Source organism: Heptranchias perlo, chromosome 2 (assembly GCF_035084215.1).
Source record: "Heptranchias perlo isolate sHepPer1 chromosome 2, sHepPer1.hap1, whole genome shotgun sequence".
Classification (NCBI taxonomy): Eukaryota; Metazoa; Chordata; class Chondrichthyes; order Hexanchiformes; family Hexanchidae; genus Heptranchias; species Heptranchias perlo.
Genome location: NC_090326.1, coordinates 146,801,577 through 146,816,860, shown reverse-complemented (window position 1 = coordinate 146,816,860; position 15,284 = coordinate 146,801,577). Strand labels below are relative to the sequence as shown.

The following is a 15,284-nucleotide window of genomic DNA, read 5'->3' as shown; positions in this document are numbered from 1 at the left end:
TCTGGTTTTCAGGGAGGGGGGGGATGAGAGGCGGGTAACCAACCCGCTCTTTGGGGGCAGGCCATGTCAGTAAAAGCTTTCACAAAAGCTGCAGGCCTCGATTTTTACAGATTTTTTGCTTTTAAGTCGAAGGCCGGGATTCATGGGCCTTTTACTTCGGATCACGTGAGAGGAGGCAAGAAGGCCCGAAACTGCAGATAAGTGCCTTTATTGCAGAGCTTGTGGGCCCGGAATAGCAGGAGTGCTTCCCCCAGGCCCAACAAGTCCACCTGCAGCAACCACCCCCACGACGATGAGCCCTCCCCACCCGACCCCGACCCCGCCCGCTCTCCCATCTGACTGAGACCAGCCTATCAATCAGGCCAGCCCTGTCAGGCGGGAAACTGTCAAAAAAAGACGTCCTTACGTCAAAATCGTACAGACGTCCGGGAAACCCGTACTTCCGAGTTTCCCATCAGAAATCCACCCCCCCCCCCCACAATGAAATCATGCCCCAAGTGTTACTTTTTCAAACTATGTTTTGATTTTTTATTTATCATATAGATTGCAAATCTTTATCAATGTTAACTTGCAAGTTTTAATTGAGCGGTTTATATTAATGTGCTACAAGGATCGGATTAGTGTTTAGGAGTGACATTATGGTAAAATAGTCACAGCCTAGAGCAAGTTTCTCCTCCATCCAGGCCTTTACGTTGCTGCTGGTGTAATTACTGATATAGTATATTACTAATGTTACACATCACTTAGCAGTGGTGAAAATTTCAGTGCAAACCCTCACCACACAATGGACGAAATAAAGAAGCTTGCTTTACTTGAGTGTTGCTTTGGTTAAATTGTTCATTAACTCCTAAATTTTGATATTTGCATTCATTTCTTTCATTGCTTTACCTAGTTACCACAAAAGCTTCAATGAATCATAGCAATTATGCTTGGCAGCTAACTTTCTCTGGCCTCCTTCATGAACTTGTGGAGGAGTTCAAATTAGCAAATGAGGTGACATAATTTGCAAGCGCTTCCTGCATTTTCCACTGAATCTTCAATGCAAAGGTTAGTGCTGATTAAGTACTGCTGTACCTAATTTTAAAATCTCACTGCATACAATCCCATGACATGCAACTTCTAATGAATTACAGTTTTCTTTTCTGAATAGTGATGCTGGTATGATCAGCATTTCCTAGCTGCTGCTGCTGGTGCTTTCAGTACTCATGCAAAGTACCATCCAAAAGTCTGGTTTTCATCTATTTAGGGTGCAAAGAGAAGATTTTTTTTTCTTTCAGTCTTTGAATTGAGCTTTGAGAATTGAAAGCAGTAGGTTTAAGTTAACAAATAAATAGATGCAGTGGGTCTGAAAATTGATGCTAAACAGGTCCCATCATGACATCATGCACCGTGAGTTGAGCCCGCTGATACAGTGAACCAGCCAGACATGATTCGCAAGCCTCGGGAGGCTTTTGTTATTCCAATGCCAGCTGAATGAACTCATTGAAAGATTACAGCATGGAAGGAGGCCATTCAGCCCATCGAGTCCGCGCCAGCTCAATGCAAGAGCAATCCAGCTAGTCCCACTCCCCCTCCCTTTTCCCCGTAGCCCTGCAAATTTTTTCCTTTCAAGTACTTATCCAGTTCCCTTTTGAAGGCCATTATTGAATCTGCCTCCACCGTCCCCTCGGGCAGTGCATTCCAGATCCTAACGACCCACTGTGTAAAAAAGTTTTTCCTCATGTCGCCTTTAGTTCTTTTGCCAATCACCTTAAATCTATGTCCTCTGGTCCTTGACCCTTCCGCCAATGGGAACAGTTTCTTTCTATTTAGTCTGTCTAGATCCTTCATGATTTTGAATACCTCTATCAAATCTTCTTGCAACCAACTCTATTCCAAGGAGAACAACCCCAGCTTCTCCAGTCATCCACGTAACTAAAGTCCCTCATCCCTGGAATCATTCCAGTAAATCTCTTCTGCACCCTTTCTAAGGCCTTCACAGCTTTCCTAAAGTGCAGCGCCCAGAACTGGACACAATACTCCAGTTGTGGCCCAACCAGTCTTTTATAAAAGTTCACCATGACTTCTATACTTTTGTACTCTATGCCTCTATTTATAAAGCCCAGGATCCCGTATGCTTTTTTAACCACTTTCTCAACCTGCCCTGCCATCTTCAACGATTTGTGCACATATAACCACAGATCTCTCTTTAAAAAAAAAAGTGGGTCTTTGCTACTTTCAACTGTGTGGATGTCGGGCTGTTCATGCTCGAGTGGCCTCGAAGGTACTGGATTTGCTGTCAGGAGTTGATGGTACTCTAGTAAGTTATAAGTGCCTTTAAAGAATACTCCAAACTGGAGGCCCAAATTCATGCAATCTGAACTTCTCAATTTCAGGTCCCCTCAGAGATTTACTTTCCCCTTTACCCCAAACCACCCACTCCCCAAACAGAAACAGGTTTCCAAGATACTCTAGGTGTAAATAGCATCTACAGTGGTACCATTATTGTTAATTTGAAGAATTAATTGGCTATCTAGAGTGTCATGGCAGATAACTACAGATGTCACTATTTACTCACACAAGTTCATGTGACTGAAACAATTAGAAATCCAAATACAGTCATTAACAGGCATCATAAGCTATCAATGAAGATTGCTTTCATTCAATCCTGATAGCCATTTTGGATTAAATAATGAGCAGTATGTTATTTGCCCACAGTTCTAAAGTGTTGCAGTCTGGAGCTCTTGTTGATTAACAACTTGGGGAGGGGCAGACCCGACCCGACCCACCCCACCCCCCCCGACCCGACCCACCCAACCCCTCTGGATAAGACTTAGTAGTCTGTCTGTTAATATGTCTAAGACAGAGTGGGTAAGAGTGTCCTAGCAACCAGTAGAAAGCCTGGATCAGCTAGCTTTGGAATAGTTTAGTTTGAAAGTGGGCCTCCACTAGAGAGACAGTTATATGAGGGGGTACGGTTGTGTAGTGTTTATTTTACTGGACTAGTAATCCAGAGGCCTGGATGAATAAATTTACACAAAAATGTCACGCCACAAAACATGATCTTGAAATTATCTTGTTTTATATTCTTTAGTTAATTTTTTTTGTTTTGTTAACATCTCACAAATCTTCCAGACACAAATGCAGATGGTTCAGCTGCAGACTCTTCTGTTTCCCACACTCTGTGCTGCTCCCAAATCAACAACCAAGAATTTTCATGGCAGAGACATGCAGTAAGCATATAAATTGCCAGCATTTGTGCTGGATGGTGCACCTTGACAAATCTGTTATCCTATCTGTTGCATAAGTGCAAATAAATTGCTGATATGATGGCAAAGATAAAATTAACCTACAGTGATTGAACCACAGCTGTTGTAACTACACTGGATAGATTATGGTCAGCAGCCCAATTATACAACTCTCTTTTACACAAGTACACATAAATTAAGTAAATCGGCAATGGTGAAATGGGACATGGTCTCACCCATGGAGGACATTCTTTATATTTTGCTGCTAGCCAGGTTATATTCTATTAATATATCACACACAGAAAATAGAATTTTAAATAAATGTGTTCCTATGGCAATACAAGTGTGGAGATCCAAAAAAACTCTTTCACAGACAAAATATTCTCAGGCTCTGAAAAATCCTGGTTTACTGGAAAGATAGGAGTTATCCTCAGACAATGGCTTGTCTTTAGATGGTAAAAACAGCTTTATTGATTAAAGTTTTTTTTAAAAAAAGTTTGGTTTCCCTACGAATGAGTAAAATGCAGTACAGATTTAACATTCCCTCAGCAGAAGGAAAATAAATGAGTGCCACCGTTATCTAACCTGCTCTCCCATGTCTATGTTTGGCTGGTTTGTAAGATAGCATTGGTGGAGGGGAAATAAGTCAACATCTTCAGGGGAAAAAGGTAAAGAAAATAGCTTTCAAGAACAGTCATGTGTCATAAGCCTTCACAGTGCAAGTAAAAGCACTGCTTTGATTATTACTTGTAAACAATTTTACAACACCAAGTTATAGTCCAGCAATTTTATTTTAAATTCACAAGCTTTCGGAGGCTTCCTCCTTCGTCAGGTGACGAAGGAGGAAGCCTCCGAAAGCTTGTGAATTTAAAATAAAATTGCTGGACTATAACTTGGTGTTGTAAAATTGTTTACAATTGTCAACCCCAGTCCATCACCGGCATCTCCACATCTTGATTATTACTGGGAGAAAAAGGTGATAACTTAAACAGGAGGTCCACAATAGGAAGTCTGTCATTTCTATCAGCCAACCTGCTCCTTCACTGTCAAGGTTATTGGATATAGAAAATACTACAAACTATACAAAACCTTGAGTGAAGCAACATGCCAGTAAATAAATCCTCTTGGGAACTATCTTCCTTTGGCATATGGACTTAGAATAATCATCAACCAAATTACTCTTTGAACAATTGATTCACAATTTCTTCACAATGGGTCGTGGACATTTATTACCAAGTTTATAGATCAAAGTTTGGCTGAACAGTACAAACAGTTTACTACTTCCTCACCTTTAAAGGGACCATCAGCTTTATGTGAAATGTCAAAACCCATTCCAAGGACAGTACTCCTCCTATTGCTACAATACCAAATATTCCATCAAGGTGCATATACTCAAGATATATTTATGTACACAAAATACAAAATTCTTCATCAAGGTCAATATGAGTCAGGGCAGGGGGGTATTGTTTCCCAGTATGTGAGGTAAACAAAAAATAATTCAAATAATTGGGAAGAAAATTACTGGAAATTTGGGATGATTGGGACCATAGCATTCCAAAAGTAAATTGTGCAGAAAATAGCAGGAACACCAGAATCTCTGAATTTGGTTTAAGATTTTCAGTGAGCTAGATTCTACCTTTTGATTCCACATTTAAGGTTGACCATATGCATTAACAGAACTCTATCTACAAACCTAAACTTAGAGATTGCACAGGGCTCTCTTCACAACACATCAGTCACATAGTGCAAGAAAAATAAATTATCTAAAGCTGCTGCACAAGTAGACCCGATAGCGTTATTGTGGATTATACATTCTGACCACATCTTGCAACAGCTACATTAAGTTACAAGAGAATTATAACAACAGTTTAAATGACTTGCTGTCATTGGGTAAATTTAGACAGTTCTTTTTTTTGTTAATTGTGAGCACAGAAATCATGAGGATGAAAATAAACATCATATTTTGAGCAAGAATTGTTAAGCAGTTTTGATTTTCCCATTCCAAATGTGGATGGATGATTTTCCAAAGATTGTGCAGCTTCATTAATTCGTTCATGTGCAAAATTCTGTAAAATGCCCTTATAGTTTACTGTCCTCAGACTGTGCATCTTATATTGAATAATCACAATGTCACCTGGCCAGATTAAATCAATAAATCTGCTATGGCTTCTCTCTTACTCTTGTCTCTGATGAAATTGTTTCTACTGCCCTGTCAACTTGGGTTTTGCCCCAACCTTACTTTCCCAGGAATTGGATTGCTCCTTTTCTCAGTGCCTGGGAAATTATTTTGCTTCCAATGTTTGAACATAGTATCTTACATTTTCCTTTTCTTTGGATAAAATGGTAATTTTTCAGGGAGACACCAGCATTGTGAAACACAATATAAAGACCAAGATTTACATAAGCAACATAGAAATGTTAACACTAGAGGAGGGTATTGGGCCCTTCTTGCCTGCCCCTCACAGGGATTGATGTTCCACTTTACTACTTTCTCCTCAAACTTTTAAACCCATTTTGCCACAGTCTTCCCATAGCTTTTGACCGTGCCAACTTTTACACTTTTGCATGGCAAGCGATTTTATTTTCCAGAAAATGTCTTGCTCAATAGTTGATGGATTGACCAATAATTTTTAAAAATACATTTGTACTTTATACAGTGAACTTAGATAACCTGCTACAAAAAGCAAGATAAAACAGTCAGTGCACACAAGCATGGAAGGGCAGAGATTTACTGAGAGATCTCGTGAAACATCAGAGAATAATGAACAAGCAATGTGTTCTGTCTGGTTTGGGGTGGGGGAGAGGGGTACATGGCAGTAACTTATACGGAATAAAGCCAACTGTAGAAACAAATCAATGGCATAATGTACAAAAGATTTGATTTTGATTTTGTTTAGGGAGAGGGGAGAGTAATAAATTTACCTACCAGAATCCCATGAAATAAAAATGAAATTTCATTTATTCAGTCACCATAAACCAGTGGCCCCAATTATAAAACAGGAGGAAAAAAATCATGGATTGTGATCCCCAATGCATCAGTAAAAATCATGGAATCCTTTGCAATAAAACAAATTTGATTTAGTCACTATAAATTAGTGGTTCTGCTAATATTTCTGATGATAGTCACCATCTACAACAAGGGGGCTCTGCTTGAAGCTCAGAAGAAGAAAGCTGAACAAGTGGCTTGGATTTTAAAAATTATACCTTGGGTGTTAAATGTATGAAGCAGGCTGCAGGGAGGCAGATCTTGCTGGAAAAATTCAAAAAGGAGCTGGATAGCTATTTGGCAAGCAAAACAATTCAAGGGTAAGAGTAGCATCTGATATTTTCTGGACTTTGTGAGCAGCCAGGTTGGCCATAATGGTCTTTCCTAGGTATGCAGCTGAAAAATTACCAAGTGTAGGGTACAGCCTTATCTGATACTTGTCTCAACTGAAGATTTACAAACTGCCAGTATGTCACGATTGCCAGAAGCTGTAACACTAGTGAAAGTCACTAATATTGGCAAAATGCAAACTTAAGATTTGCTACCTCCCAGTTTACCAAGAGTGCATTGTCTGAGGTCAGAGCCCAAATTGGACAGCACAAAAGGGCTCTGGATTTCCCATCCTTTCTTACTACGCGAGAAGAAATTTGGAAACCTGGGACAGGCTCTAGGGATAACCGGCACATACTTATGTTCATTATCACTCTCGAGAAAATGTTTTTTCCCGAACTGATCAGGCTGGTGGGCTTGGCCACTTCTGTTGCCCAGGGAAAGACAAACCGATTAATGAGGTTCATTTAAGTTGCATCTTCCAACCGTTAAATGAGAAGCCCGACACCAATTTTACTCCTCTGCTATGCCACCAATCAACTGTCATACCACTCTGGATTCAAGATACATAATTGACTTTAATGTATTAGTATACACTCTACATACATTTGTACTTAAGTTTGCCATCATCACAGAATCACACTGCATTATTTACAGCAGTTGTACAAGTTTAACAAGCTTCATTTTATTTTGCCATCGTTCAATCATGTATAATTTCTGTATGGTTGTTTTCCTAGAGTCCCTGAAGCTCCATAATGTTTTTTTTTGGTGGGGGGGGGGGGGGGGGGGGAGGGAGGGGGGTCGAGCATTTCCAATCATTTGCATAGGTTTTATGCAACACATATGCAAATCAATAGCTCCCTGTGAAGCCTCAGGGACTCAGATGAACATACAACCACAACTTGCACCTTTAACACAGCAAAACATATCAAGCACTTAACAATCCGAATATTATTTAGGAATTACTCTGCAGTTATTAGTGGTCAGCTAATAACCACCCACAGAAATCAATAGAATGTGTTGCTCAGTCTTCCAAATTAATCATTTCTCTTGGAACATTTGGTTCCTATAAATCAAGTGTCAGGAGAAACCCTGCCAAAAGAAGTTTCATGGCTCAAGAAGACAAAAGCCAAGGAAACTTAATCAACATTCTCTGGTACAGACTCAAAAATGAAACTGTTTCCATGACCAAATTGATGAAAACATTTAGCTGCTGCTTGATTTTTATCTACTTATATGCTTTAGTGGCCTGAATACACGCACAAGATACAGAGCTCAGTACAAATCGTGGCTCGCGGCCATCATTTACCACAGGTTTTGCATGCATCCTTCTAAACTATAAATGTTCAAATTCATGCATATCATTAACTCCTTTTCCCCAGAATACTTGCTGCACTTATGAAAATTACAATTATGGACATTGCTTAATAAACACCTTGGATAGGCACTTAAAGTGATCAGTTATAACATTCCCCTTGTATGAAATGTAATCTGAAGTAAATCAGAATTGTTGTTAATCTACAAGAGAAAATGAAATGCGGATCAAATGCAACAACAAATTAAACGGATGCAAAAGCATGTAGAAATGCTCTCAGGCATTGCCCATGGCTTACTGGCTAAATGCACTATCCAGACCAGGAAAATCCCAAGTTCAATCCCTGGTCTGTGCAAGGAAAATGGGACTAAAAATTTGAGGAGAAAGTAGTAAAATGGTGGGGACTGCACAACTGGCCTTAATGTCCCCAGCTTAGGAGGGGAGGAAGAAGAAATCAGCTGGAGTTCCTGCAATTGACTGCTATCTAACGATTCCTGATGCAAGTATATGTAGCTGGCAAGGATCAGAATTGGCTATGACATACCCCACAGCTGAACAAGCCTGTTAACACTCAGACACTCAAACTAACATGTGAAAGATTACTAGCATCTGTAAACCCGTAGTGCAGCATAAGGCTGCTTTCAGGATTGGAGGAAAGATATCAGCAGTGGGAGGAAGGGATGGAAAAGGGGAAGAGGGGAAATGGTCTACTAGGTTTCTACTGTGGAGTACACTTGCACCACAGACTTAACTGCTTCAAAAATGCTTGTGATATTACTGTACATCAGCACTGCCTATAATTACAGTAAAATGTTAGGTTGGCAGCTTGTTGTACTTTTCCTGCAATTCAAAGCAAAAATGACTGTGTTTGTTCACACCTTTACTGCAAACCGCCCTCAGTTTGGTTAGCCTGGCATGTCATCCTGCTCCTTGCCATACGCTGTATACTGCAATGTGGATTCATACGTGAAAAAGCACCGGTAAGTGAAGCCATTTGTTCTTTCAGGAATTAAAAGCCACAAAGTAACAGTCGCATCTCAACAAGAAACAAGTTCATATAAACTCTTATTTCAATATTGCGCCCTTTGCACAACATTGAAATTAATGTTTTTGTAAACATGGGGGAAGCTGCAGCCTGCAAGTTCAAATAAAAGTCAGCTTCATTTTCGAACAGCAAAATTAGCCTAAGAGATGAAGACCGTTTTCCATAAGAAATGTGTGGTTAAAACTGGCTATGAGCAGACCTCAACTGGGGTACAATCTAGTCCTGCTAATTCAAAATTAGTTCGAAATAAGCAATTTTAATAAAAGGACACTGGAGGCTTTTTTTTTGCACAAGTTCAATTCAAATGAGTAGATAATTCTAATTAAACATTTTCAAATTAAGAGGATTACATTGTAAATTGTGAAATATCCAAGATTAGTTCTTTTATTCTCTGAAAGCCAAGGTACAGTTTCAACCCATATGCAAATTCAGCATGACTGAGTATCCCTCTTTGACTGCACCTCAGTGGATTCTGTGAAATTTACAAGTTCTCAACAAGAAATTCCAGAATTCCATGTCAACAGTTAGTGTGACTTGGCTCAAAGGACCTGATCTCATCTCTACCAAGTCTCTCTCTCTCTTCTTTCCCTCTGCTGGATTCACTTCCATTTTTTTTGCCCCATAAGGAGAGTTGAATTTGTAATATTCAGCATATATTGTGCAGAACACAGCAACTTTCCAAAGTCATAAAATAAATCTGAAAAATGTAAAACACCTCACTGGGGCCCTTTCCATCAGCCTTGGGTGGATATAAATGTGGTGCATTGATTTAACGGTCATATATCCTTGAAGCGCCAATACAATTAATACACTAACACTGCATTGAATTTTCTAATCAATTTTACTGAAAAACATTTCTGGCTCTTCTGGTTAACAGGTTAATGCAAGTTTCGTCTCTGCCAGCACACCAAGGTCCAACTGTTCCATGTACATTAAGAATTGTTTTTATTTCTGCTCTGCAAGTCATCAAAACCCCAGTTACATTTTTTCCCCCCGCATCTTCACAAAGATCCTTGTTAAACTAATTGGGTGTCATGGTGGGCAGTTTAAGAAAAGTATAGCTTAAGAGCCAGCAATACAACACTGAGAAATGGAACATATTCTCTCTCCTTTCCCATGACTCAGCAATCAAAGCTTTTTGCAGCACCTGTGGCAATCTGCCACCAGACAGCTCTGAGGCCCTGCAAAACTAGTTGTCCCAATCAGAAGTTAAAGAATTTCAAGTCAACTGTCAATGCGACTTGACTCAGAGAAGCTGATGTCATCTCTAGCAAATCTCACTCTCTCGCCTTCTTCAATCTGTAGGATACACAAATTTATCTTCTCATAAGGAGTTGAAATTGTAATATTTAGCCTATATTGTGCAGAATTGCTAGGTGCTCAGCTTCTCAGTCCACCTTCTCCAGAAGACCCACTTGCCCCCTGGCCGTTCCATATAAAGAATATGTAGTGAAATGGTCTGAGTATTGGAGTATTGCGTCCAGTTCTGGGCACCGCACTTTAGGAAGAATGTGAAAGCCTTAGAGAGGGTGCAGAAGAGATTTACTAGACTGGTTCCAGGGATGAGGGACTTTGGTTATGTGGATAGAATGGAAAAGGTGGGGTTGTTCTCCTTAGAGCAGAGAAGGTTGAGAGGAGATTTGATAGAGGTGTTAAAAATCATGAAGGGTCCAGACAGAGTAGATGGGGAGAAACTGTTCCCATTGGCGGAAGGGTCAAGAACCAGAGGACATAGACTTAAACTGATTGGCAAAAGAACCAAAGGCGACATAAGGAAAAACTTTTTTTACACAGCGAGTGGTTATGATCTGGAATGCACTGCCCGAGGGGGTGGTGGAGGCAGATTCAATTATGGCTCTCAAAAGGGAATTGGATAAGTACTTGAAGCGAAAAAATTTGCAGGGCGACAGGAAAGGGGAGAGGGAATAGGATTCGCTGGATTGCTGTTGCGGAGAGCCGGCACGGACTTGATGGGCCGAATGGCCTCCTTCCGTGCTGTAACCTTTCTATGAGTAATCGTGCACGTAGAATCAAAACAGATCTAAAGTAGAACAAAAGCAAAATACTGCGGATGCTGGAAATCTGAAATAAAAACAGAAAATGATGGAAATGCTCAGCAAGTTAGGCAGTATCTGTGGAGAAAGAAAGAGTTCTGAAGGGTCATCAACCTCAAAACGTTAAATCTAGATCTAAAGTAGATCTTACTGGACTCGGCAAATGTTTACCTTGGGGAGCCCTTTTCAAAATTCAAGTTACTTTCACAGTTTGTGAACTACCTGAATTGAAAGGGACACAAATTGTCACCTCATGGATCACATGACAACCACCATCTCCCAGAACGACTTTCAATTAGATATTGTAATATGGGATCACAAAAATCCAACAGGACAAATCCAATCCAGCCAATTACCGCCCCATCAGTCTAATCTCAATCATCAGCAAAGAAACAGAAGATGTCGTTGACAGTGCTATCAAGCGGCACTTACTCACCAATAACCTGCTCACCGATGCTCAGTTTGGGTTCTGCCAGGACCACTCGGCTCCAGACCTCATTACAGCCTTGGTCCAAACATAGGCAAAAGAACTGAATTCCAGAGGTGAGGTGAGAGTGACTGCCCTTGACATCAAGGCAGCATTTGACCAAGTGTGGCACCAAGGAGCCAGAGTAAAATTGAAGTCAATGGGAATCAGGGAAAACTCTCCAGTGGCTGGAGTCATACCTAGCACAAAGGAAGATGGTAGTGGTTGTTGGAGGCCAATCATCTCAGCCCCAGGACATTTCTGCAGGAGTTCCGCAGGGCAGTGTCCAAGGCCCAACCATCTTCAGCTACTTCATCAGTGACCTTCCCTCCATCATAAGGTCAGAAATGGGGATGTTCACTGATGATTGCACAGTGTTCAGGTCCATTCACAACCCCTCAGATGATGAACCAGTCTAGTCCGTGCCTGCGTGCAGCAAGACCTGGACAACATCCAGGCTTGGGCTCATAAGTGACAAGTAACATTCGCGCCTGACAAGTGCCAGGCAATGACCATTTCCAAGAGAGAGTCTAACCACCTCCCCTTGACATTCAATGGCATTACCATCACCGAATCCCCCACCATCAATATCCTAGGAGTCACCATTGACCAGAAACTAAACTGGACCAGCCACATAAATAGCAGGTCAGAGGCTGGATATTCTGCACCGAGTGACTCACCACCTGACTCCCAAAAGCCCTTCCACCATCCACAAGGCACAAGTCAGGAGTGTGATGGAATACTCTCCACTTGCCTGGATGAGTGCAGCTCCAACAACACTCAAGAAGCTCGACACCATACAAGACAAAGCAGACGGCTTGATTGGCACCGCATCCACCACCCTAAACATTCACTCCCTTCACCACTGGCACACCACGGCTGCAGTGTGTACTATCTACAGGATGCACTGCAGCAACTCGCCAAGGCTTCTTCGACAGCACCTCCCAAACCCGCGACCTCTATCACCTAGAAGGACAAGGGCAGCGGGCACATGGGAACAACACCACCTGCACGTTCCCCTCCAAGTCACACACCATCCCGACTTGGAAATATATTGCCGTTCCTTTGTTATCACTGGGTCGAAATCCTGGAACTCCCTACCTAACAGCACTGTGGGAGAACCTTCACCACATGGACTGCAGCGGTTCAAGAAGGCGGCTCACCAGCTTCTCGAGTGCAATTAGGGATGGGCAATAAATGCTGCCCTTGCCAGCAATGCCGACATCCCATGAACAAATAAAAAAAACAGCATTACCAGGATAGAAAGGAACTCTCAAAATTGAGGGAGCATAACTAACCATCTCTCAACACACTGACGTATCATCAGTTTATGAACAAATACTGTTCGCCTATAATTAAACTAGAACACACAAGAACATAGAAATGTATAGGAGCAGAAGATACTGTTGGTTTCAAATTTGTAAAAACACCATCATACTGTACTCTCTTATTCAGCGCAGATTCACCAGAATGATACCAGGGCTTAAAGAGTTAAATTCTGAGCACAGGTTGCATAAATTTGGTTTGTATTTCCTTCAGTTTAGAAGGTTGAAGGGTGATCCAATTGAGGTCTTTAAGAATGATAAAGGGTTCGATAGGGAGGAATTATTTCCCCTGGTGAGGTAATCCAGAACGAGAGGGCATATTCTTAAATTAGAGCTAGGCCATTCAGGAAGCACTTTCTAACACAAGGGGTAGTGGAAATCTGGAACTCTCTCTCCCCCAAAAGGCTGTGGTTGCTGGGTCAATTGGAATTTTCAAGACTGAGATTGATAAATTTTTGATAGGCAAGTGGATTAAGAGATATGGAGCAAAGGCGGCTAAATGGAATCACGGTACAGGTCATCGTGATCTAATTGAACAGCGGAACAGGCTCGAGGGGCTGAATGGCCTACTCCAGTTCCTATGTTACGATACCCTTTGTTCAGTTCCGACAACAACAATCTATCCAGCTCTTTTGAATTTTCTGACAATATTCACCTCCACTGTCTCCCTGGGCAGCCAGTTCCACACATCAACTCGTTCAATCTGAACTGTCCATTCACATTCCACCTTGTAAAGAAAGAACTTGCATTTATGTAGCGCCTTTCACGACTTTTTGAAGTGTAGACATGTGGCAGCCAATTTGTGCACACGTCTCACAAACAGCAATGAGATAAATAACCAGATAATCTGTTTTTGGTGCAGGTTGAAAGGTAAATGTTAGACAGGACACCAGGCGAACTCCCCTTTTTTTTTTATAAATAGTGACATAGGATCACAACTAAAGGTGCAGACAGGACCTCAGTTTAACATCTCACTCAGAAGATTCCCAATAGTGAAGCGCCCTCTCAGTACGACACTGATGTATCAGCCTAGATTATGTGCTCAAATCTCTGGAGCGAGGCTTGGACCCATAACCTTCAGACTCAGAAGCAAGAATGCTACTACTGTTCTGAGCACGAGCCCGTGCAGCCTGGTTAGAGCCGAAAAGAACTTTTCAGGTTTTGGTGCTGGGGGGGGGGGGGGGGGGGGGGTTGGTGGTGAGGATGAGGAGTGGACTAGCACATTATTTGAAATTGTAATCTGCCTTCAGAAATTACAGGAAATAATTTTCGATGTTTTCATATTTAGTCTGTGTTGGTCACTAATCAGAAAACTTCTTGTAACCAGTTCTTAACACTTCATCTCTCAGCAGGTTAACCTGGGACAGGTATGTAGGAATGTTTGGCATTTCAGAACAGCAGGCTGCTCATGGAGCAGTTTGGAAAATGTTATTATCCCCATAAAAGGTGTTCTGAGACAAATAAAGATTTACATTTGATCACAAAATGCAAAGTGAAGTTACCCCGCCTGCAATCTCTAACAAATTCAGTGTTACCTTATATGGCAATATTAAACATCATACTACGAAGAATTCCTACTGTATGAATCAGTTCCAGTCGGTCAACTCATACTGGAAAGAAATGAAGGGCAAGCTGCATCATGTACTGCTGTCTTTGCCAAATCCCACAACATCCAACAGCAAAGACTTGAACTCAGAATGAGACACAGCATAAATTAAACTCTCCATTTTGGGTCTTTCAGATTTGGTTTTAATTGTTCTAAAAATGGAAAAAGCATTGATTTGGGCAAGGCAGAAACAGGTTTTGCCAGCAAGCAGCTACTTTTTCCACGTGACAGATGTTAACTTTAAGGAATATTTATACACAAGAGGCACTGGGAGAGTGGGTAAGGAGGCACTGGGAGAGTGGGTAAGGTGGAACTTAAGCCTGTTTAACAACTCTGCCTAGTACAGTACATGTAAGAGAACAGATGCCCTACAGCAACAGAGCTGCTTTGATGATATAAGCCTTAAGTGCAAAGCTTTAGTAATTTCTAAAGGTCTGTTCTACCCAGAGACTGAACTACAGACTTAAATTCATTAAACAAAAAAAGAAGCTCCTGGAAAGACTCAGCAGGTCAAGCAGTATCTGTGAAGAGAACAGATGACTTGGCGTTTCGGGTGTGTTCTGATGAAGGGTCCATGTCTGAAATGTCAACTTGTTTGTTCTGTGCAGAAACTGCCTGACCGGCTGAGTGTTTCCAGCATTTTCTGCTTTATTCATCCCCGGCAATTTGTAATTCTACATATTGAATAAATGATAATATTTATCTTTTCTATTATCTTTCGGGTTGGTTGAGCATGACAAAAGACAACGTGATGTGGATGAAAGTGATAAAATTGAAAGCAAAATGGAACCCGATGGTAGAGTATCAGGTGACCTTTCCTGAAACAAGAATTTATTTTTCCATTAACAGATTACGAGTAAATAAAACACTCTGCACACATTATTTAGGTTTGTTAATCTATTACTTTTGGGTGACCTGAAATATGAATTT

At 41.1% G+C, this 15,284-nt stretch overlaps 1 protein-coding gene across 3 annotated transcripts in view; it reads right to left on the bottom strand.

Annotated features, from left to right (window-relative positions):
• Positions 1-15,284, bottom strand: part of LOC137344837 (extended synaptotagmin-2-like) — a 191,333-nt gene that overhangs the window by 59,324 nt on the left and 116,725 nt on the right. The window lies entirely within an intron of this gene.